At 43.3% G+C, this 24,090-nt stretch overlaps 1 long non-coding RNA gene across 2 annotated transcripts in view; it reads right to left on the bottom strand.

Moving 5' to 3' along the window:
• The window catches only part of LOC140603340 (uncharacterized), a 48,757-nt gene that overhangs the window by 7,560 nt on the left and 17,107 nt on the right, over positions 1–24,090 (bottom strand). For both annotated transcript variants that reach the window (XR_012006317.1, XR_012006316.1), the window contains exon 2: positions 18,844–21,911. This is a non-coding gene — a long non-coding RNA (uncharacterized lncRNA). The remainder of the gene's footprint in view (positions 1–18,843; positions 21,912–24,090) is intronic.

Genomic DNA, 24,090 nt, shown 5'->3' with positions numbered 1-24,090 from the left:
AATATCAACCAACACTACAGAAAAACAAACGATTATAAGAGAACATTAAGAAAAATTATATGCCAGAAACCTAGAATCTGGAAGAAATAGATCAATTCCTGGAAATATATAACAGCAAAAATATAAAAGGAAGAAATAAGAAACTTGAACCGACAGATAACCAGCAGAGAAATTGAATTAACAATCAAGAATCTCCCAACAGGAGACACTTAGATCAATAGAACAGAATGGAAAGCCGAAACAAGATACAAACCTGTAACTCTATGATCCATTAATCGACAACGAGGCAGGAAGGAATATCCAAAGGCACAAAGACAGTCTCTTCAAGAAACCCTAACCCTGACCTCAGGATAAGAACAAATGTTGTTGGGAAAACCAGGCAGCCACATGCAGAAGAATGAAACTGGACCACTTTCTTACACCATCTATATAAAAAATAAATTCAAAATGGATGAAAGAGCTAAACGTGAGACCTGAAACCATACAAAGAAGAAAAGATAGGCAGCAATGTCTTTGACATTGGCCATTGGATCTTCTTTCTAGATATGCCTCTGAGGTGAGGGAAACAAAGTAAAAATACTATTGGGACTTCATCAAATTGAAAATCTTCTGCAAAGTGAAGGAAACAAACAAAGCTAAAAGGCAACATACAGGAGGAGGGGCAAGATGGCGGAAGTGTAGAGTCCCCAAATCACCTGTCCCCACCAAATTACCTAGATAACCTTCAAATCATCCTGAGAATCTACGAATTCAGCCTGAGATTTAAACAGAGCCCAGATCGAATGCTACAGTGAGAAAAGTTCGTGATTCTATCAAGGCAGGAAGACGGGAAAAAAATAAAGAAACAAAAGGCATCCAAGTGTGAAGGGCCCTGAGAGGAGCCCGGCTGAGGCCGGGGTGAGTGTCCACAGGACAGAAGAGCTCTGTCCTGGGAGAAGGAGGAGCTGCACCAATCTTCCAGGGCGGAATGGCACCTTCAAGGAGTCAGAGAAGAACCCCAGGAGGGCGGGGATGCCGTAGGGCTCCCTGAGACACTAACAGAGACCTGCACTACCAGGAGAGTGCACCGAGCTCCCTAAGGGCTGCAGGGCACATGCATTGACCAGGGAGTAGCACTGAGAGGCTCCGGCAGTGGCTCTGTGTGTAGGGATTTGAGCGGCCCCGGGAGCACCTTGGCGGTGGCGTCTCCTGCAAAGGAAGAGGCGCCGTGTGGAGGGGCTGCACGGCTCCAGGAGGAACTCGGACAGGCTTGGGTGGTGGCTCTGCAGTGAGACAGCTGTATAGCCAGGAGCGAGAATCCAACAGCGCAGGCCCTGGAGCACAGGGCGCCAGGACACAGCCCAGGATTTGGCCTCTGCTGGGACAGGCGGAGGCACGGAGGGCCCAGGATAGCAAGAACGCTCCTGCTCAGAGCTGAGCAGATCAGCGGCCCTGCCCAAGAGCCTCCAGGCCCTGCAGATGGACTGCTCCCGAGTTTTGCGGGGGCTGAATAGAGGTTTCCAGAGCTGACCGCTGCCACTGGGGTTGTTCCTCCTGGGGCCTCACGGGGTAAACTAACTGCACTGAGCCCAGCACCAGGCAGGGGACAGAGCAGCTCCCCCACGTGCTAACACCTGTAAATCCACACAACAGGCCCCTCCCCTGGAAGACCAGCTAGACGGACAAGTCCAAGGGAGGTCAAGAGACTTAAAGTATACAGAATCAGAAGATACTCCCCCATGTTTTTTTTTATTTCTGATTGCTACCCCCACCCTCTTTCTCCACTTTCTTTCTTTTCTTTCTCTTTTTATTCTCTTTTTTCCTTCTTTCTTCATTATTCTTTTTCCTTTTTTTCTTTTCTTTCCTTCTTTCTCTCCTCTCTTTTTGTCCTATTCCCAATTCAATTTGTTTTTGGCCACTCTGCACTCAGCAAAATGACTAGAAGGAAAACCTCACCTCAAAAGAAAGAATCAGAAACAGTCGTCTCTCTCACAAATTTACAAAATCTGGATTACAATTCAATGTCAGAAAGCCAATTCAGAAGCACTACTATACAGCTACTGATGGCTCTAGAAAAAAGCATAAAGGACTCAAGAGACTTCATGACTGCAGAATTTAGATCCAATCAGGCCGAAATTAAAAGCAATTGAATGAGATGCAATCCAAACTGGAAGTCCTAACGACGAGGGACAACGAGGTGGAAGAACGAGTGAGTGACATAGAAGACAAGTTGATGGCAAAGAAGGAAACTGAGGAAAAAAGAGACAGACAATTAAAAGACAAGGAAGACAGATTAAGGGAAATAAACGACAGCCTGAGGAAGAAAAACCTACGTGTAATTGGGGTTCCCGAGGGTGCCAAAATGGACAGAGGGCCAGAATATGTATTTGAACAAATCCTAGCTGAAAACATTCCTAATCTGGGAAGGCAAACAGGCAATCAGATCCAGGAAATAGAGAGATCCCCCCTAAAATCAATAAAAACTGTCCAACACCTCGACATTTAATAGTGAAGCTTGCAAATTCCAAAGATAAAGAGAAGATCCTTAAAGCAGCAAGAGACAAGAAAATCCTGACCTTTATGGGGAGGAGCACTAGGGTAACAGCAGACCTCTCCACAGTGACCTGGCAGCCCAGAAAGGGCTGGCAGGATATATTCAGGTCCTCCATGAGAAGAACATGCAACCAAGAATACTTTATCCAGCAAGGCTCTCATTCAAAATGGAAGGAGAGATAAAGAGCTTCCAAGACAGGCAGCAACTGAAAGAATATGTGACCTCCAAACCAGCTCTGGAAGAAATTTTATGGGGGACTCTTAAAATTCCCCTTTAAGAAGAAGTTCAGTGGAACAATCCACAAAACAAGAGGTGAAAAGATATCATGATGACACTAAACTCATATCTGTCGATAGTAACTCTGAACGTGAACAGGCTTAATGACCCCATCAAAAGGCGCAGGGTTTCAGACTGGATAAAAAAGCAGGACCCATCTATTTGCTGTCTACAAGAGACTCATATTAGACAGAAGGACACCTACAACCTGAAAATGAAATGTTGGAGAAAAATTTACCATTCAAAGGGTCCTCAAAAGAGAGCAGGGGTAGCCATCCTTATATCAGATAAACTAAAATTTACCCCGAAGACTGTAGAGAGAGATGAAGAGGGACACTAAATCATACTTAAGGGATCTATCCAACAAGAGGACTTTACAATCCTCAATATATGCCCAGAATGTAGGAGCTGCCAAATATTTAAACCAATTAATAACGAAAGTGAAGAAATACATAGATAATAATACACTTATACTTGGTGACTTCAATCTAGCTCTTTCTACCCTCGATAGGTCTTCTAAGCACAACATCACCAAAGAAACGAGAGCTTTAAATGATACACTGGAGCAGAAGGATTTCATAGAAATCTACAGAACTTTACATCCAGACTGAACTGAATACACATTCTTCTCAAGTGCACATGGAACTTTCTCCAGAATAGACCACATACTGGGTCACAAATAGGGTCTGAACCAATACCAAGGGTTTGGGATCGTCCCCTGCATATTCTCAGACCATAATGAATTGAAATTAGAACTAAATCACAACAAGAAGTTTGGAAGGACCTCAAACATGTGGAGGTGAAGGATCATCCTGCTAAAAGACGAAAGGGTCAACCAGGAAATGAAGGAAGAATTAAAAAGATACATGGAAACTAATGAGAATGAACATACAACCATTCAAAATCTTTGGGATGCAGCAAAAGCAGTCCTAAGGGGAAAATACATCACAATACAAGAATCCATTCAGAAACAGGAAACTACTCAAATACAAAAGCTAACCTTACACATAAAGGGGCTAGAGGAAGAAAAAGCAGATAGCTCCTACACCCAACAGAAGAAGAGAGTTAATTAAAATTCGAGCAGAACTCAAGGAAATCGAGACCAGAAGAACTGTGGAACAGATCAACAGAACGAGTAGTTGGTTCTTTGAACGAATTAATAAGATAGATAAACCATTAGCCAACCTTATTAAAAAGAAGAGAGAGAAGACTCAAATTAATAAAATCATGAATGAGAAAGGAGAGGTCACTACCAACACCAAGGAAATACAAACGATTTTAAAAACATTATGAACAGCCATACGCCAATAAATTAGGCAATCTAGAAGAAATGGACGCATTCCTGGAAAGACACAAACTACCAAAACTGCAACAGGAAGAAATAGAAAACCTAAACGGGACAATAACCAGGAAGGAAATTGAAGCAGTCATCCAAAACGTCCCAAGACACAAAAGTCCAGGGCCAGATGGCTTCCCAGGGGAATTCTATCAAACGTTTAAAGAAGAAACCATACCTATCCTACTAAAGCTGTTTGAAAAGATAGAAAGAGATGGAGTCCTTCCAAATTCGTTCTATGAAGCCAGGATCACCTTAATTCCAAAACCAGACAAAGACCCCACCAAAAAGGAGAATTATAGATAAATAGCCCTGATGAACATGGATGCAAAAATTCTCAACAAGATACTAGCCAATAGGATCCAACAGTACATTAAGAAAATTATTCACCATGACCTAGTAGGATTTATCCCTGGGACACAAGGCTGGTTTAACACTCGTAAAACAATCAATGTGATTCATCACATTAGCAAGAGAAAAACCAAGAACCATGTGATCATCTCATTAGATACAGAGAAAGCATTTGACAAAATAGAGCATCCATTCCTGGTCAAAACACTTCAGAGCATAGGGATAGAGGGAACATTCCTCGACATCTTAAAAGCCATCTATGAAAAGCCCACTACAAATATCATTCTCAATGGGGCAGCACTGGGAGCCTTTCCCCTAAGATCAGGAACAATACACGGATGTCCACTCTCACCACGGTTATTCAACATAGTACTGGAAGTCCTGCCTCAGCAATCAGACAACAAAAAGAAATAAAGGCATTCAAATTGGCAAAGAAGAAGTTAAACTCTCCCTCTTCACCAATGACATGATACTCTACATAGAAAACCCAAAAGCCTCCACCCCAAGGTTGCTAGAACTCATACAGCAATTTAGTAGCATTCAAGGATACAAAATCAATGCCTGGCAATCAATGGCATTTCTATACACTAACAATGAGATTGAAGAAAGAGAAATTAAGGAGTCAATCTCATTTAAAATTGCACCCAAAAGCATAAGATACCTAGGAATAAACCTAACGATGGAGTTAAAGGATCTATACCCTAAAAACTATAGAACACTTCTGAAAGAAATTGAGGAAGACACAAAGAGATGGAAAAATATTCCATGCTCATGGATTGGCAGAATTAACATTGTGAAAATGTCAATTTTACCAAGGCAATGTTCACCTTTAATGCAAACCCTATCAAAATACCATGGACTTTCTTCAGAGAGTTAGAACTAATTGTTTTAATATTTGTGTGTAATCAGGATCCCTGGATGGCGCAGCCATTTGGCACCTGCTTTTGGCCCAGGGCACGATCATGAAGACCTGGGATAGAATCCCATGTCAGGCTCCCGGTGCATGGAGCCTGCTTCTCCCTCTGACTGTGTCTCTGCCTCTCTCTGTGTGTGTGTGTGTGTGTGACTATCATAATAAAAAAAGACTTGTGTGGAATCAGAAAAGACCTTGAATAGCGAGGTGAATTTTAAAAAAGACAGCCATATCTGGGGCTTCACTATGCCAGATTTCAGGGTGTACGACAAAGCTCTGGTTCAGACAGTGTGGTACTGGCACAAAAACAGACAAATGGATCAATGGAACAGAAGAGAGAACCCAGAAGTGGACCCTGAACTTTATGGTCAACTAGTATTCAATAAAGGTGTAAAGACTATCGATTGGAAGAAAGACAGTCTCTTCAATAAATGGTGCTGGGAAAATGGACATACACATGCAGAAGAATGAAACTAGACCACTCTCTTTCAGCCTACACAAAGATAATCGCAAAATGGATGAAAGATCTAAATGTGAGACAAGAGTCCATCAAAATCCTAGAGGAGAACACAGGCAATAAGTTTTTTGAACTTGGCCACAGTAACTTCTTGGAGATACATCCACAAAGGCAAAATAAACAAAAGCAAAAATGAAATATTGTTATTTCATCAAGATAAGAAGCTTTTGCATAGCAAAGGATACAGTCAACAGAACTAAAAGATAACCTAAAGAATGGAGAAGATATTTGCAAATGACGTATCAGATAAAGGGCTAGTTTCAAAGATCAATAAAGAACTTCTTAAAATCAACAACAAAGAGACAAACAATCCAATCATGAAATGGGCAAAAGACATGAAGAGAAATCTCACAGAGGAAGACATTGCCATGGCCAACATGAACATGAAAAAGTGCTCTGCATCACTTGCCATTAGGGAAATACAAATCAAAACCACAATGAGAACCACCTCACACTACTGAATGGGGATAATTAACAAGGCAAGAAAAAACAAATTTTGGAGAGGATGCGCAGAAAAGGGAAGACTCTTACACTTTTGGTTGGAATGGGAACTTGTGCAACCACTCTGGAAAACTGTGTGGAGGTTCCTCAAAGAGTTAAAAATAGACCTGCCCTACGACCCAGCAATTGCACTGTTGGGGATTTACCTCAAAGATTCAGATGCAATGAAACGTGGGGACACCTGCACCCCGATGTTTATAGCAGCAACGTCCACAATAGCCAAAATGTGGAAGGAGGCTTGGAGTCCTTTGAAAGATGAATGGATAAGGAACATGTGGTTTATGTATACAATGGAATATTACTGAGCCATTAGAAATGACAAATACCCACCATTTGCTTCAACGTGGATGGAACTGGAGGGTATTACACTGAGAGAAGTCAATCGGAGAAGGACAAACATATGTTCTCATTCAATTGGTTAATATAAATAATAGTGAAAGGGAATAGAAGGGAATGGAGAACAAATGTGTGGGAAATATCAGAAAGGGAGACAGAACATAAAGACTCCTAACTCTGAGAAAGAAACAAAGGATGCTGGAAGGGGAGGAGGGCAGGAGGTGCGGGTGAATGGGTGATGGGCACTGAGGGGGGCACTTGCCTAGATGAGCATGGGTGTTACTCTGCTTGTTGGTAAATTGAACACCAATAAAAAATAATTTAAAAAAAAAGTCCAAACAACTAAATATTTATGCTGCCAACATGGGAGTACCGAAATATAGAAACCAATTAACAACAAATGTAAAGGAACTCACTGATAATAATACAATGACAGGGGATTTTAACACCCACATATGGCAACGGACCGATCGTTTATGCAGAAAATCAACAGGAGAACAACAGCCTTGACACACTGGACCACAGGGACTCAAAGATATAGTCTCAACATTTCATCCTAAAGCAGAATACACATTCCTTTCAAGTGCACATGGGACATTCTCCAGAACAGATCATATCATGGCCCACAAATCAGCCCTCAACAGGTACAACAGGTACAAGAAGGTTGGTATCACATCATATACATTTTCGGACAATGAGGCTATGAAACTCGAAGTTGACAGTAAGAACAAATTTGGACAGACCAAAAATACGTGGAGATTATGAACATCCTACTAGAGAATGAATGGAGCAACCAGGAAATTAAAGAGGAAATTTAAAACAAATGAAAATGAAAACATGTTTCTCCAAACCTCTGGGATGTAGCAAAGGCAGTCCTAAGAGGGAAGTACATAGCAATACAGGCCTACCTCAAGAAACAAGAAGTCTCCAATACACAACCTAACCCTACACCTAAAGGAGCTGGTAAAGGAATAGCAACAAAGCCTAAAGCCTACAGAAGAAGGGAAAAAATAAAGATGAGACCAGAAATAAACAATACAGAAACAACAAAACAGTAGAATGGAATAGCGAAACTAAGAGCTGGTTCTTCAAAATAATTAATAAAATGGATCAAGCCCTAGCCAGCCTTATCAACGAGAAAAGAGAAAACCTAAATAAATAAAATCACAAATGAGAGAAGAGAGATCACAATCAACACCAGAAAAATAAGACAATTATAAGCGAATACTATGCAAGATTATACGCTAACAAACTGGGAGACCTGGAAGAAATGGACAAATCCCTAGAAATGGGCAAACGAGCAAAACTGAAATAGAAAGAAATAGAAAATATAAACAGACCCATAACTAGCAAAGGAATTGAATCAGCAAGGCACCTGGGTGCCTCAGTGGTTGAGCATGTGCTTTGGCTCAGGTCATGATCCCGGTGCCCTGGGGAATCAAGTCACACATCAGGCTCCCCGCATGGAGCCTCATTTTTCCTCTGCCTATACCTCTGCCTCTCTGTGTCTCTCATGAATACATAAATAAAATCTTTAAAAAAGACAAAAAGACAAAAAGATGAGAAAGGACCCAAATAAAATCACAAATGAGAAAAGAGAAATAACAACCAACACTAGAGAAATAGAAACGATAATAAGAGAATATGATGAAAAATTATATGCCAACAACCTAGAACCTGGAAGAAATAGATCAATTCCTGGAAATATATAACATAGCAAAAATGAAAAAGGAAGAAACAAGAAACTTGAACAGACAGATAACCAGCAGAGAAATTGAATCAGCAATAAGGGATCTCCCAACAGGAGATGCTTAGATCGATAGAACAGAATGGAAAGCAAAAAAAGATAAAAACATGTAACTCTATGATCCATTAATGGACAACAAGGCAGGAAGGAATATCCAATGGCACAAAGACAGTCTCTTCAAGAAACCCTAAACCTGACCCCTGGATAAGAACAAATGGTGTTGGGAAAACCAGGCAGCCACATGCAGAAGAATGAAACTGGACCACTTTCTTACACCATCTGTATAAAAAATAAATTCAAAATGGATGAAAGACCTAAATGTGAGACCTGAAACCATACAAAGAAGAAAAGATAGGCAGCAACGTCGTTGACATTGGCCATTGGATCATCTTTCTAGATATGCCTCTTAGGTGAGGGAAACAAAAGCAAAAATACTATTGGGACTTCATCAAATTGAAAAGCTTCTGCAAAGTGAAAGAAACAACCAAAGCTAAAAGGTAACATACAGGAGGAGGGGCAAGATGGCGGAAGAGAAGGGTCCCCAAGTCACCTGTCCCCACCAAATTACCTAGATAACCTTCAAATCATCCTGAAAATCTAGGAATTTGACCTGAGATTTAAACATATACCAGCTGGAATGCTACAGTGAGAAAAGTTTGTGCTTCTATGAAGGTAGGAAGATGGGAAAAAGAAATAAACAAAAGGCATCTAAGGGGGAGAGGCCACCGAGGAGCCGGGCTAAGGCCAGGGCAAGTGTCCCCCGGTCAGGAGAGCTCTGTCCCAGAGAGTCAGGAGCTGCACCAATCTTCCAGGGTGGAATGGCGCTCGCAACAATTCAGAGCAGGACCCCAGGAGGATGGGGAACCCTTGGGGTCCATGGAACACTAACAGACACCTGCACTCCCAGGAGAGTGCACCGAGCTCCCTAAGGGTTGCAGGGCACATGCATTGACCCAGGAGCAGCTCTGAGGGGCTCGGGTGGCCGCTCTGTGCAGAGGGGGCTGTGGGTCCCTGGGAGGAGCTAGGTGTCAGCACCTAAGGCAAAGGAAGAGGCGCCGTGTGGAGGGGGCTGCGCGGCTCCTTCAGCAGCTCTGAGGGGCTAGGGCGGCGGCTCTGTGGAGAGGTGGCTGCACGGCGGGGAGCGAGAATCCAACAGCGCTGGCCCCGGAGCACAGGGCGCCGAGACACAGCCCAGAATTCAGCCTCCCCCGGTACAGGCAGAGGCCCGGAGGGCCCAGGACAGCAAGGACGCTCCTGCCAAGAGCTCAGCAGACCAGCAGCCCACCCTGGAACCTCCAGGCCCTGCAGATGGATTTCTCCGGAGTTACTGCAGGGCTGAATACCGGTTTTCAGACCTGGCCACTGCCACTGGGGTCGTTCCTCCTTGGGCTTCACGGGGTAAACAACCTCCACTGAGTGCTTCACCAGGCAGGGGAAGAGGAGCTCCCCCAAGGGCTAACAACCTGAAAATCAGCACAACAGGCCCCTCCCCCAGAAGACCAGCTAGACGTACAACTTCCAGGGAAAGTCAAGGGACGTAAAGTATACAGAATCAGAAGATATTCCCCCATGTTTTTTTTTTATTTCTGATTGTTTCCCCCACCCTTTTTCTCCCCTTTTCTTTCTATAATTTCTCCTTTTATTCTTTTTTGCTTTTTTTCTTCCTTTTTACTTTTTTCTTTTTCTATTCTCTTTCCTTCTTTCTCTCCTCTCTTTTTCTCTTAAGCCAAATACAACTTGTTTTTGGCCACTGTGCACTGAGCAAAATGACTAGAAGGAAATGCTCACCTCAAAAGAAAGAAAAAGTCCTCTCTCCCACAGAGTTACAAATCAGGATTACAATTCAATGTCAGAAAACCAATTCAGAAGCACTATTATACAGCTACTGGTGGCTCTAGGAAAAAGCATAAAGGACTCAAGAGACTTCATGACTGCAGAATTTTGATCCAATCAGGCCGAAATTAAAAATCAATTGAATGAGATGCAATCCAAACTAGAAGTCCTAATGATGAGGGATAACGAGGTGGAAGAATGAGTGAGTGACATAGAAGACAAGTTGATGGCAAAGAGAGAAACTGAGGAAAAAAGAGACAGACAATTAAAAGACCAGGAAGTCAGATTAAGGGAAATAAACGACAGCCTGAGGAAGAAAAACCTATGTGTAAATGGGTTTCCTGAGGGCGCTGAAAGGGACAGCGGGCCGGAATGTGTATTTGAACAAATCATACCTGAAAACTTTCCTAATCAAGGAAGGGAAACAGGCATTCAGATCCAGGAAATAGAGAGATCCCCCGCTAAAATCAATAATAACCATCCAACACCTCGACATTTAATAGTGAAGCTTGCAAAGTCCAAGGATAAAGAGAAGATCCTTAAAGCAGCAAGAGACAAGAAAATCCTGACCTTTATGGGGAGGAGCATTAGGGTATCAGGAGATGTCTCCAAAGCGACCTGGCAGGCAAGAAAGGGCTGGCAGGATATATTCAGGGTCCTCCATGAGAAGAACATGCAACCAAGAATACTTTATCCAGCAAGGCTCTCATTCAAAATGGAAGGAGAGATAAAGAGCTTCCAGGAAGGGCAGGAACTGAAAGAATATGTGACCTCCAAACCAGCTCTGCAAGAAATTTTAAGGGGGACTCTTAAAATTCTCCTTTAAGAAGAAGCTCAGTGGAACAATCCACAAAAACAAGGACTGAATAGATATCATGATGACACTAAACTCATGTCTGTCGATAGTAACTCTGAACGTGAATGGGCTTAATGACCCCTTCAAAGGCGCAGGGTTTCAGACTGGATAAAAAAGTAGGACCCAACTATTTGCTGTCTACAAGAGACTCATATTAGACAGAAGGACACCTACAATCTGAAAATAATGTGTCGGAGAACCATTTACCATTGAAATGGTCCTCAAAAGAGAGCAGGGTTAGCCATCCTTATATCAGATAAACTAAAATTTACCCCGAAGACTGTAGTGAGAGATCAAGATGGACACTAAATCATATTTAAGGATCTATCCAACAAGAGGACTTACCAATCCTCAATATATATGCCCCGAATGTGGGAGCTGCCAAATATTTAAACCAAATAATAACGAAAGTGAAGAAATATTTAGATAATTATTATCTTATACTTGGTGACTTCAATCTAGGTCTATCTACCCTCAATACGTCTTCTAAGCAAAACATCTCCAAAGAAAGGAGATCTTTAAATGATACACTGGAGCAAATAGATTTCACAGATATCTACAGAACTTTACATCCAAACTGAATTGAATAAACATTCTTCTCAAGTGCACATGGAACTTTCTCCAGAATAGACCACATCCTGGGTCACAAATCGCATCTGAACCAATACCAAAAGATTCAGATCGTCCCCTGCATATTCTCAGACCATAATGCCTTAAAATTAGAACTAAATCACAACAAGAAGTGTGGAAGGACTTCACACATTGGAGGTTAAGGACCATCCTGCTTAAAGATGAAAGGGTCAACCAGGAAATTGAGGAAGAATTCAAAAGATTCATGGAAACTAATGAGAATGAAGACACAAACGTTCAAAATCTTTGGCATGCAGCAAAAGCAGTCCTAATGAGGAAATACATCACAAAACAAGCATCCATTCAAAAACTGGAAAGAACTCAAATACAAAAGCTCACCTTACTCATAAAGGAGCTAGAGAAAAAAACAGCAGCTAGATCCTACACCCAACAGAATAAGAGAGTTAATGAAAATTTGAGCAGACCTCAAGGAAATCGAGACCAGAAGAAATGTGGAACAGATCAACAAAACCAGGAGTTGGTACTTTGAAAGAATTAATAACATACATAAACCATTAGCCAGTCTTATTAAAAAGAATAGAGAGAAGACTCAAATTAATAAAATCATGAATGAGAAAGGAGAGATCACTACCAACACCAAGGAAATACAATCGATTTTAAAAACATATTATAAACAGCCATACGCCAATAAATTAGGCAATCTAGAAGAAATGGACGCATTTCTGGAAAGCCCCAAACAACCAAAACTGGAACTGGAAGAAATAGAAAAACTAAACAGGCCAATACCCAGGAAGGAAATTGAAGCAGTCATCAAAAACCTCCCAAGACACAAAAGTCCAGGGCCAGATGGCTTCCCAGGGGTATTCTATCAAATGTTTAAAGAAGAAACCATACCTCTCCTACTAAAGCTGTTTGGAAAGATAGAAAGAGATGGAGTACTTCCAAATTCGTTCTATGAAGCCAGCATCACCTTAATTCCAAAGCCAGACAAAGACCTCACCAAAAAGGAGAATTACAGACCAATAGCCCTGATGAACATGGATGCAAAAATTCTCGACAAGATCCTAGCCAATAGGATCCAACAATACATTAAGAAAATTATTCACCATGACAAAGTAGGATTTATCCCCGGGACACAAGGCTGGTTCAACACTCGTAAAACAATCAATGTGATCATCATATCAGCAAGAGAAAAACCAAGAACCATATGATCATCTCATTAGATGCAGAGAAAGCATGTGACAAAATAGAGCATCCATTCCTGATCAAAACACTTCAGAGCGTAGGGTAGAGGGAACAATCCTCGACATCTTAAAAGCCATCTATGAAAAGCCCACTACAAATATCATTCTCAATGGGGCAGCACTGGGAGCCTTTCCCCTAAGATCAGGAACAAGACAGGGATGTCCACACTCACCACTGCTATTCAACGTAGTATTGGAAGTCCTAGCCTCAGCAATCAGACAACAAAAAGACATTAAAGGCATTCAAATTGGCAAAGAAGTCAAACTCTCCTTCTTCACCGATGACATGATACTCTACCTAGAAAACCCGAAGCCCTCCCCCACAAGATTGCTATAACTCATAGCAATTTGGTAGCGTTGCAGAATACCAAAATCACTGCCCAGAAATCAATGGCATTTCTATATACTAACAATGAGACTGAAGAAAGAGAAATTAAGGAGTCAATCTCATTTACAATTGCACCCAAACCATAAGATACCTAGGAATATACCTAATCAAGGAGGTAAATGATCTATACACTAAAAACTATAGAAAACTTCTGAAAGAAATTGAGGAAGACACAAAGAGATGGAAAAATATTCCATGCTCATGGATTGGCAGAATTAATATTGTGAAAATATCAATGTTACCCAGGCAATTTACACGTTTAATGCAATCTCTATCAAAATACCATGGACTTTCTTTAGAGAGTTAGAACAAATTATTTTAAGATTTCTGTGGAATCAGAAAAGACCCCGAATAGTCAGTGGGATTTTATTTTATTTTTTTAAGATTTATTTATTTATGATAGACATAGAGAGAGAGAGGCAGAGACACAGGAGGAGGGAGAAGCAGGCTCCACGCAGGAGCCTGATGTGGGACTCGATCCCAGGTCTCCAGGATCACGCCCTGGGCTGCAGGCAGCACTAAACTGCTGCGCCACTGGGGCTGCCCAGTCAGTGGGTTTTTAAAAAAGAAAACCATATCTGGGGGCATCACAATGCCAGATTTCAGGAAGTACTACAAAGCTGTGGTCATCAAGACAGTGTGGTACTGGCACAAAAACACACATAGATCAATGGAACAGAATAGAGAACCCAGAAGTGGACCTTGAACTTTATGGTCAACTAATATTCGATAAAGGAGAAAAGACTATCCATTGGAAGAAAGACAGTCTCTTCAATAGATGGCGCTTGGAAAATTGGACATCCAACTTCAGAAGAATGAAACTAGACCACTCTCTTTCACCATAAACAAAGATAAACTCAAAATGGATGAAAGATCTAAATGTGAGACAAGAGTCCATCAAAATCCTAGAGAAGAACACAGGCAACACCCGGTTTGAACTTGGCCACAGCAAGTTTATGCAAGGTACATCCATAAAGGCAAAAGAAACAAAAGCAAAAATGAAATATTGTGACTTCATCAAGATAAGAAACTTTTGCACAGCAAAGGATACAGTCACCAAAACTAAAAACAACCTTCAGCATGGGAGAAGATATATGCAAAAGACGTATCAGATAAAGGGCTAGTTTCCAAGATCGATAAAGAACTTCTTAAAATCAACACCAAAGAGACATACAATCCAATCATGAAATGGGCAAAAGACATGAAGAGAAATCTCACAGAGGAAGACATAGACATGGCCAACATGCACATGAAAAAATGCTCTGCATCACTTGCCATCAGGGAAATACAAATCAAAACCACAATGAGATACCACCTCACACCAGTGAGAATGGAGAAAATTAACAAGGCAGGAAACCGCAAATGTTGGAGAGGATGCGGAGAAAAGGGAACCCTCTTACACTGTTGGTGGGAATGTGAACTGGTGCAACCACTCTGGAAAACTGTGTGGAGGTTCCTCAAAGAGTTAAAAATAGACCTGCCCTACGACCCAGCAATTGCACTGTTGGGGATTTATCCCAAATATTCAGACGCAATTCAAAGCTGGGACACCTGCACCCCGATATTTATAGCAGAATGTCCACAATAGCCAAACTGCGGATGGAGCCATGGTGTCCATCGAAAGATGAATGGATAAAGAAGATGTGGTTTATGTATACAATGGAATATTACTCAGCCATTAGAAACGACAAATACCCACCATTTGCTTCAAAGTGGATGGAACTGGAGGGTAGTATGCTGAGTGCAGTAAGTCAATCGGAGAAGGACAAACTGTATGTTCTCATTCATTTGGGGAATATAAATAATAGTGAAAGCGAATATAAGGGAATGGAGAAGAAACGTGTGGGAAATATCAGAAAGGGAGACAGATCATAAAGACTCCTACCTCTGGGAAATGAACTAGGGGTGCTGAAAGGGGAGGAGGGTGGGCGGTGGGGGTGAATGGGTGACGGGCACTGAGGGGGACACTTGCCGGGATGAGCACTGGGTGTTATTCTGTATGTTGGTCAATTGAACACCAATAAAAAATAAATTTGGGATCCCTGGGTGGCGCAGCAGTTTGGTGCCTGCCTTTGGCCCAGGGCGCGATCCTGGAGACCCGGGATCGAGTCCCACATCAGGCTCTCAGTGCATGGAGCCTGCTTCTCCCTCTCCCTCTGTCTGTGTCTCTGCCTCTCTCTCTCTCTCTCTCTCACTGTGTGCCTATCATAAGTAAATAAAAATAAATAAAAATAAAAAAATTTATTAAAAAAAAGACCAAACAACTAAAAATTCATGCTGCCAACATGGGAGTACCAAAATATAGTAACCAATTAACAACAAAAGTACAGGAACACACTGATAATAATACAATGATAGGGGATTTTAACACCCACTTATGTCATGGACCGATCGTCTATGCAGAAAATCAACAGGGGAACAACAGCCTTGACACACTGGACCACAGGGACTCAAAGATATAGTCTGAACATTTATTCCTAAAGCAGAATACACATTCCTTTCCTGTGCACATGGGACATTCTCCAGAACAGATCATATCATGGCCCACAAATCAGCCCTCAACAGGTACAACAGGTACAAGAAGGTTGGTATCACACCATATACATTTTTGGACAATGAGGCTATGTAACTCGAAGTCGACAGTAAGAACAAATTTGGACAGACCAAAAATACGTGGAGATTATGAACATCCTACTAGAGAATGAATGGAGCAACCAGGAAATTAAAGAGGAAATTTAAAACAAATGAAAATGAAAACATGTTTCTCCAAACCTCTGGGATGTAGCAAAGGCAGTCCTAAGAGGGAAGTACATAGCAATACAGGCCTACCTCAAGAAACAAGAAGTCTCCAATACACAACCTAACCCTACACCTAAAGGAGTTGGTAAAGGAATAGCAAACAAAGCCTAAAGCCTACAGAAGAAGGGAAAAAATAAAGATGAGAGCAGAAATAAACAATACAGAAACAACAAAACAGTAGAATGGAATAGCGAAACTAAGAGCTGGTTCTTCAAAATAATTAATAAAATGGATCAAGCCCTAGCCAGCCTTATCAACGAGAAAAGAGAAAACCTAAATAAATAAAATCACAAATGAGAGAAGAGAGATCTCAATCAACACCAGAAAAATAAGACAATTATAAGGGAATACTATGCAAGATTATACGCTAACAAACTGGGAAAACTGGAAGAAATGGACAAATCCCTAGAAATGTGTAAACGAGCAAAACTGAAATAGGAAGAAATAGAAAATATGAACAGAACCATAACTAGCAAAGAAATTGAATCAGCAAGGCACCTGGGTGCCTCAGTGGTTGAGCATGTGCTTTGGCTCAGGTCATGATCCCGGGGTCCTGGGGGAGCACGTCCCACATCAGGCTCCCCGCATGGAGCCTCATTTTTCCTCTGCCTATACCTCTGCCTCTCTGTGTCTCTCATGAATACATAAAGGTGCAGCCACTGTGGAAAACAGTCTGGAGGGTCCTCGAGAAGTTAAAAATAGGGGATCCCTGGGTGGCGAATCCATATGGCACCTCCCTTTGGCCCAGTGCGTGATCCTGGAGACCCGGGATCGAATCCAACATCAGACTCCCGGTACATGTAGCCTGCATCTCCCTCTGCCTGTGTCTCTGCCTCTCTCTCTGTGACTATCATAAAAAAACTTAAAAAAAAGAAGTTAAAAATAGAGCTACCCTACGATACCAAAATTGCACAGCTAGGTATTTACCCTGAGGATACAAAAGTAGTTTAGTAGATTTGAAGAGGAACACACAGCCTAGTGTTGGTAGCAGCGTTATCAACAACAGCAAAACTGTGTATACAGCCCAGATGTCCATTGACAGATGAATGGGCAGAGACGATGTGGTAAACATACACACTGCGACATCACTCGGTCATCAGAAGGGATGAAAGGAATCCATTTACAATGACGTGGGAGAAGTGGAAGGGACCTATGCTAAATGAACTCAGTCAGTCAGAGAAAGACAGATACCAAATACCATACAATTGCATTCACATGTGAATTTTAAGAAACCAAACAAATTGGCAAAGGGGCCAAGGGAGGGATGAGAAATGCAAACCAAGGAACACATTTTAACCACAGTGAATAAACTAATAAATACCAGAGGAAGGAGGGGGGGATGGGGAATCAGGGGATTGGGATAGTGGAGGTCACCCCTGACCAGAACCAGGCGTTGGATTCAAGGGTTGAATCACTATGTGTAAACCTGAAACTACATCATACTGTGTTTATAAAGAGGAATTCAAATAAATCTTTAAAATAATAATTGGTAGTATAGAGAAAACATGTGCGCAAAAGAGATAAAGTCAGAAAGGCAACTGAAAATCCAAACAAAGAGTCTTTAGAGCCACAAATCCCCTCCTTAGCTCAGCTCAGGAGAATCCTGCCATGCCTATTCTCACCCCAGCAGAAGCATGGATTTTGATTCTCTGGGGAGGCCACTGACTTGGTGGAGTCAGGCTATCTTTGAACTCAAAACCTAAATAGAGTGCATAAAACTAAACTGCCCAAATGCTAGGAGTCCCAGTGCAGGCACATGCCAAGACACAAACTCTAACCATACACAGACATAAGCCTAACCCTCCACTTAAGTCTAATGTTAACCTAACCCTTAAACAAGAAATATCACTAATCAAAAACCAAACACAAACCCCAAGACCGAAACACATTCACTGAACCTTCCACGCCAACCCTCACCCTAACTCCTAAACCTATTCTAAACCCTTAACCCTGACCCTTACCTTAAATCTAACCCTAACCCTAACCTCTAACCCTAACCTTATCTTAATGTACTCAAATCCTATTCCTAACCTTAACCTGTACCCTAACCCTAACCCTCTAATACTAATCCTATCTCATATCCCAAAGTGTACCCTAACCCTACCCTAAAAGAAATCCCTAACCCACTGCCTAACCCTCTCTTACCCTTTTCCAAAACCATGCCCTGACCCTGACCTAACCCTAACCATAACCCCTAATCAAACACTAACCCTAACCCTAGCCCTAACCCCTACCCTAAAACTAACCCTCGCCCTGACCCTAAACCTGGCCCTAACTTTAACTCTGAACCCTAAAACTAACTGGAGGCACCCTAACTCACACCCTAACCCCTAACCCCAACTGCAAACCTAGCCTAAACCTAACTCTAACCATAACCCAAACCCCAACTTGTAACCTCCTGCCCTAATCCCTAAATTCTAAACCCTAACCCTAAATCTAACTCCTGTCCCTAATCCAAACCCCGATCCTAACTCCTAACAACTGAACCTTACCCTTATCCCTCACCCTAACCTTTAATCCATAACCATAAGCATAATCACTAACCCCTAACATCTAACCTAAGACTAACCACCAACTGCCTCCCCTCCCCTGTCTTACCATTCATTCTACCCATTCACTTACCCAGAGTTCTGAGGAGTCCCTTCTGACATGGACGTGGCCCCCAACGGCGCCTCCAGAGTCCTCCAGGGGGTCCTGAGGAAGCCGGGCTCCTGTGAGTGGGGACGTGGCCCCACGTGTTCCTGAGTCATAGTCAGCGGGTACTGAGGACCCGGGTCTCCTGTCAACCTGGATTATGCCTCACATACTCTGGAAGCCTCACAGCAGGTTCTCACGATGCTGGAGGCTCCTGTCAGCCTGGACATGGACCCACGTCCCCCAGAAAACTCACAGTGGGTCCTGAGGAGGCTGTGGGTTCCTGTCAGCCTAGACGCAGCCTCATGTGTCCCGAAGCCAAAGTGCAGGTCCTGAGGAGGACATGGCCCCACATTTTCCTCTGCCTCACCATAAGACTTGAGGAGCCTGGGAGCTCCTGTCAGCACGGACGTGGCCCCAAATCATCCCGATCCTTCACAGTGCATCCTGAGGAGGCTGGAGACTCCTGTCAGTGTGGATTCAGCATCCACATCTTCCTTAGGCCTCACCACAGGCTCTGACAAGGCTGGGGTCTTCTGTCTGCATGGACGCATCTCCATATTTCCTGAAGACTACACCGGGTGTCCTGAGGACATCAGTGTCTGTTGTGTGGACGTGGCCCCACGTCCTCCCAAAGCGACACCACAGGTTCTGAATGGCTGGGGCTCCTGTCACTGTGGATGCTGCCCCCAGCTTCCAGAAGCCTCAACTTATGACCTGAGGAACCAGTTAGCTCCTGCCAGAGTGGACACAGCGCCACATCTTTCAGAAGCCTCCAGGCATGTCCTCAGGTGGCCCAGGGGCTCCTGTCAGCGTGGATGCAGGCCCACATCTTACTGAAGCCTCCCCGCGGGTCCTGAGGCAGCCCAGGGGCTCCTGTCAGGGTGGGTGCAGGCCCACAATTTCCTGAAGCCTCCCCGCAGGGCCGGAAGCGGCCCAGGGTCTCTTGTCAGGGTGGATGTTGGCCCACATCTTCCTGAAGCCTCACCGTGTGTCCTGAAGAGACTGAGGCTCCTGTCATCATGAACGCTGCCCAATATCCCCCTGAAGACTCTGCGTAGTTTCTGAGGAGGCTGTGGCTCATCCACGTGGACATGTCCCCACGTCTTCCTCAGGCCTCCCCAGCACAGGCTGGCTCCTGTTAGTGCAGGCAAAGGAGGCCTACTGCACATGCATGCCCCCTGGGCAGTGCCTGGGCTGGGCACCCACTGCGGGATGCTCAGTCGCTACAGGAGGCTGTGCAGGAGGCAGCTTGCCTGTCTCTGGGCCCACCTCTGCCTCCTTCCAGGCTCTAGCTGTGGCCTGTTATCTTCGGAAACATCTGTCTGAAAAAGAGCCCAACACCCGGCTTCCCCAAAAATACTTAAGGAGAAAGAATTGGAGCCCAAAGGACGCGAAACGAAATGTGGACCAGACTTTTACCATGTCCTGTAAAACTCACTCAACCCTCTTCCACTGTGGGCGGGACCGTGGGCTGCTGCAGGCACCCTGGAAACAGTGTGGAGGCTCCTCAGGAAGTTGCAAATAGAGCCGCCCTGCGACCAGCAGGTGTATGGCCTGGAGCTCACTCCGAAGATACAGATGCAGTGAGATGTGGGACAACTGCACCCAATGTCCACAGCAGCGGGGTCCACATTGCCACACTGTGGGAGGAGCCTCGGTGCCCTGTGGCAGATGAGGGATAAAGAGGATGGGAGATAGATGATGGTCATAGAGAAAGGAATGGTACTCAGTTATCAAAGAGAAGGAAATCTTGCCATTTGCAATGTCATGCATAGAACTAGAGGGATCATCCTAAGTGAAATAGGTCATTCGGAAAACAGAATGACCCTGTGGTGTCATTCATAGGTGGAATTAAAGAAGCAAAACAGAACATCTGTGAAGGGAAGGAAAAACAAATAAGATGAACACAGATGCAGGAAATACAGACTCTTAATTATAGGAAACAAACTGAGTGTTGCTGCAGGGGAGGGGATGGGGGAGGGGATAACAGGGGACCAGCATGAAGGAGGGCATGTGATGTCACGACCACTGCGGTTATCTCCAACTGGTGAATCCCTGAATTCTTCCTCTGAAAGTATAATACACTATACGTTAATTAATTTGGTTTAAATTAAATTAATTTTAAAAAATCAGTTGTATCAGAGCACGTTTCCTTCTGGACTCTCTGTTCTGCTCCTTCAGCTTATGCTGGGACCAACCCTCGTGGGTCTAGTTTGTTTAAGTAGGCATCAGGCCTCATCCATGGACCAGCCCAGGGTTAAAACTCATGACCCCGTGATCAGGACCGGAGGTGAGGTCAGGAGCCGGATACTTAACTTACAGAGCCAGGTGGGATCCCGAGGACAACACTGCTTTATCCTGTGTCTCTGTGACATCGTTTGAAATAGGAAAGTGCTGCGTCCTGCTCTGTCCTGCTTCTCCAATACTGATTTGCTGTCCGGGGTCATTTGTGGGGGCGGATGGATGTCACAGGTTTTTTTTTTTTTTTTCCTATTTATAGGATCTGCCACCATGATTTTACAGGAATGACATTGAAATTGAGGGTGCCTTAGGAACTACCGACATTTTCACAAGATGAGGCTCCCAACCCACGAGCCCAGGACGGCCTCCCAGAGCCTGGTGTGGCTCAGTGCACAAGTCTTGTGCTCCTTTGGTTCAGTCTCATTATTTATTCTCTGTGATGCTCCTGAGAAGGGAGTCATGTCCGTCATTTCCTTCCTGAGTGCTCATTGTCAGGACACAGCAAGCCCAACAGTAGAATAAAAATTGAGCCCAGGCCAAGGGCAGGAAGGTCCTATTAGAACAGATCTCAATGCCCTTGAAGGCCCCATATCAAAATGTAAACAGAACTTTAGTAATTGATCCACCCTTCGGGAGTTCCCCGAGACCAGCTCTTAAAACTAAGCTAAAACCCACCTGGGGGTCCAAGTCCCTGCTCCACTGTGTCGGGTATACTTGGACACAAGCTCGAGCTTGTAAATAAACCCTTGTGTGTTTGCATCAGTGTCGGCTTCTCGATGGTTTCTCGGATTCGCAATCTTGGGCTCAACAGTCTGAGATAAAAAAAAAAAAAAAGAAGCTCGGACACAAGTCGAGTGAATGCAGGGTTCTGAGAGAAGAGGCGGAGACCCGGAGGCTTGGGGGCTCTTCTGTGGAGGCCCCAGCAGACTGGGGGGCGGGATGCTCAGCCCCAGAGCTAGAGGACCCAGCGTCCCCACCCACATCCCGCCCATCAGGGCCGGGTCTCAGGGAGCAGCACAGCGCTGTCCGCTGGAGCCCAGAGACGCTGATGCCCACCACGCCTCTGCCCCCGCAGGTGCAACTCCCAGGGAGATGTGCACCTGACAATCAACACCACGGCCCATCTGCACACCCACACAGACCATTCGCTGCCACCAAGTTGTCGGACCACAGAGGCTGCTGAGCTTCAGCTCTGCCTGGAAAGTAGGGTCTAGATTCCTTTGTACTTTGTGCTCTATTTTCAATCATTTTCTTTGACTTTTTTTATTAATTGCCTTATTTTAATTTTTATGTATGTACCTTAGATATTTCTAATTTTTACTTTCATGGTACTTCATTGTGTTTTTTTTTAATTTTTTTCAATTTATTTATGATAGTCACAAACAGAGAGAAAAAGAGAGAGAGAGAGAGAGAGAGAGGCAGAGGGAGAATCAGGCTCCATGCACTGGGAGCCCGACGTGGCATTCAATCCAGAGTCTACAGGATCATGCCCTGGGCCAAAGGCAGGCGCTAAACCGCTGCGCCACCCACGGACCACCTTAATTGTTTCTATTTTGGGATTTAGAATCTTTTAACAAGCAGGCCAAAATAATCTATTGGTTTTCTTGTGGGGGGGGAGGGCAGTTGTTATTGTTTTTCTTGGTTTTTCTTTTTCTTCCTTCTTTCTTTTCTGGAAGAAATAATGAGATGGAGAAATTCACCTCCATAAAATAACATAAGATAGTACTCACAGCCAGGAAGTCCATCAATACACATATATGATGTCTAACTACATTTTAAAACAATGATTATAAAGATAGCAGCTGGGCTGGATAAAGAGCACAGAGGAAAACTAGAGAATCCCTTACTGTAGAAGTAAAACAACTAAAATCTAGTCAGGCCAAGTTAAAAATGCTATAACTGAGATGCAGTCCCACGTGGAAGCCATAAAAACAAGAAAAGTTATGGACCACAGAGACAGACGTAGGGAAGTCAGCCACTTATTAAAAAATAACATTCATATCTTAGGAGACTCAGAAGCTGAAGAGAGAGAACAGGTGGGCCTTGCTCAGACATTAGAAACGACAAATAACCACCATTTGCTTCAACGTGGATGTAACTGGAAGGTATTATGCTGAGTGAAGTAAGTCAATCAGAGAAGGACAAACATTGTATGTTCTCATTCATTTGGGGAATATAGATAATAGTGAAAGGGAATATAAGGGAACGGAGAAGAAATGTGTGGGAAATATCAGAAAGGGAGACAGAACATAAAGACTCCTAACTTAGGGAAACGAACTAAGGGTGATGGAAGGAGAGGAGGGCGGGCGGTGGGGGTGAATGTGTGATGGGCACTGAGGGGGACACTTGACGAGATGAGCACTGGGTGTTTTTCTGTAGGTTGGCAAATTGAACACCAATTCAAGAATAAAATTATTATAAAAAACGAAAGAAAGAAAGAAAGAAAGAAAGAAAGAAAGAAAGAAAGAAAGAAAGAAAGAAAGGAGTGGCACTTGTGTGGCTCAGTTAGTTAAGCTTCTGCATTAAACTCAGATCATGATCCAGGTCCCAAGGCAGGCTCAGAAGGGAACATGCTTTTCTCTCTCCCTCTGCCCCTCTCGCTCATGCTTTTTCTCTCCTCTCTCTCTCTCAAATAAATAAAAAACATCTTTGCAGAAGAAACAAACCCACAAGGAAGAGAAATCTCCCATGTAGAAGAATTTTAAACAATTTGTGCAGACATTGCACCGTCAAGTTCATGAGCATAGCTTCCCACTCTTAAGTGTGGAATACACATAGTAACTTCCTTCTACAAAATATAATATGAAAAAGTTAAAATAATATTGATAATATATTATATTGATATTGATATATTGATCAATATATATGATCAATATTGATAATATTGATAATATAATAATAATAATAAAAATAATAATTAATAATAATAAAGAATCAGTTTACTGTGGAGAAAGCTGACAAACACTACCACAGCAAGGTGACCAGATTGAT

Source organism: Canis lupus, chromosome 14, assembly GCF_048164855.1.
Source record: "Canis lupus baileyi chromosome 14, mCanLup2.hap1, whole genome shotgun sequence".
Classification (NCBI taxonomy): domain Eukaryota; kingdom Metazoa; phylum Chordata; class Mammalia; order Carnivora; family Canidae; genus Canis; species Canis lupus.
Note: the sequence above shows the minus strand (reverse complement) of the source record. Positions and strands in the feature narration are given on the sequence as shown.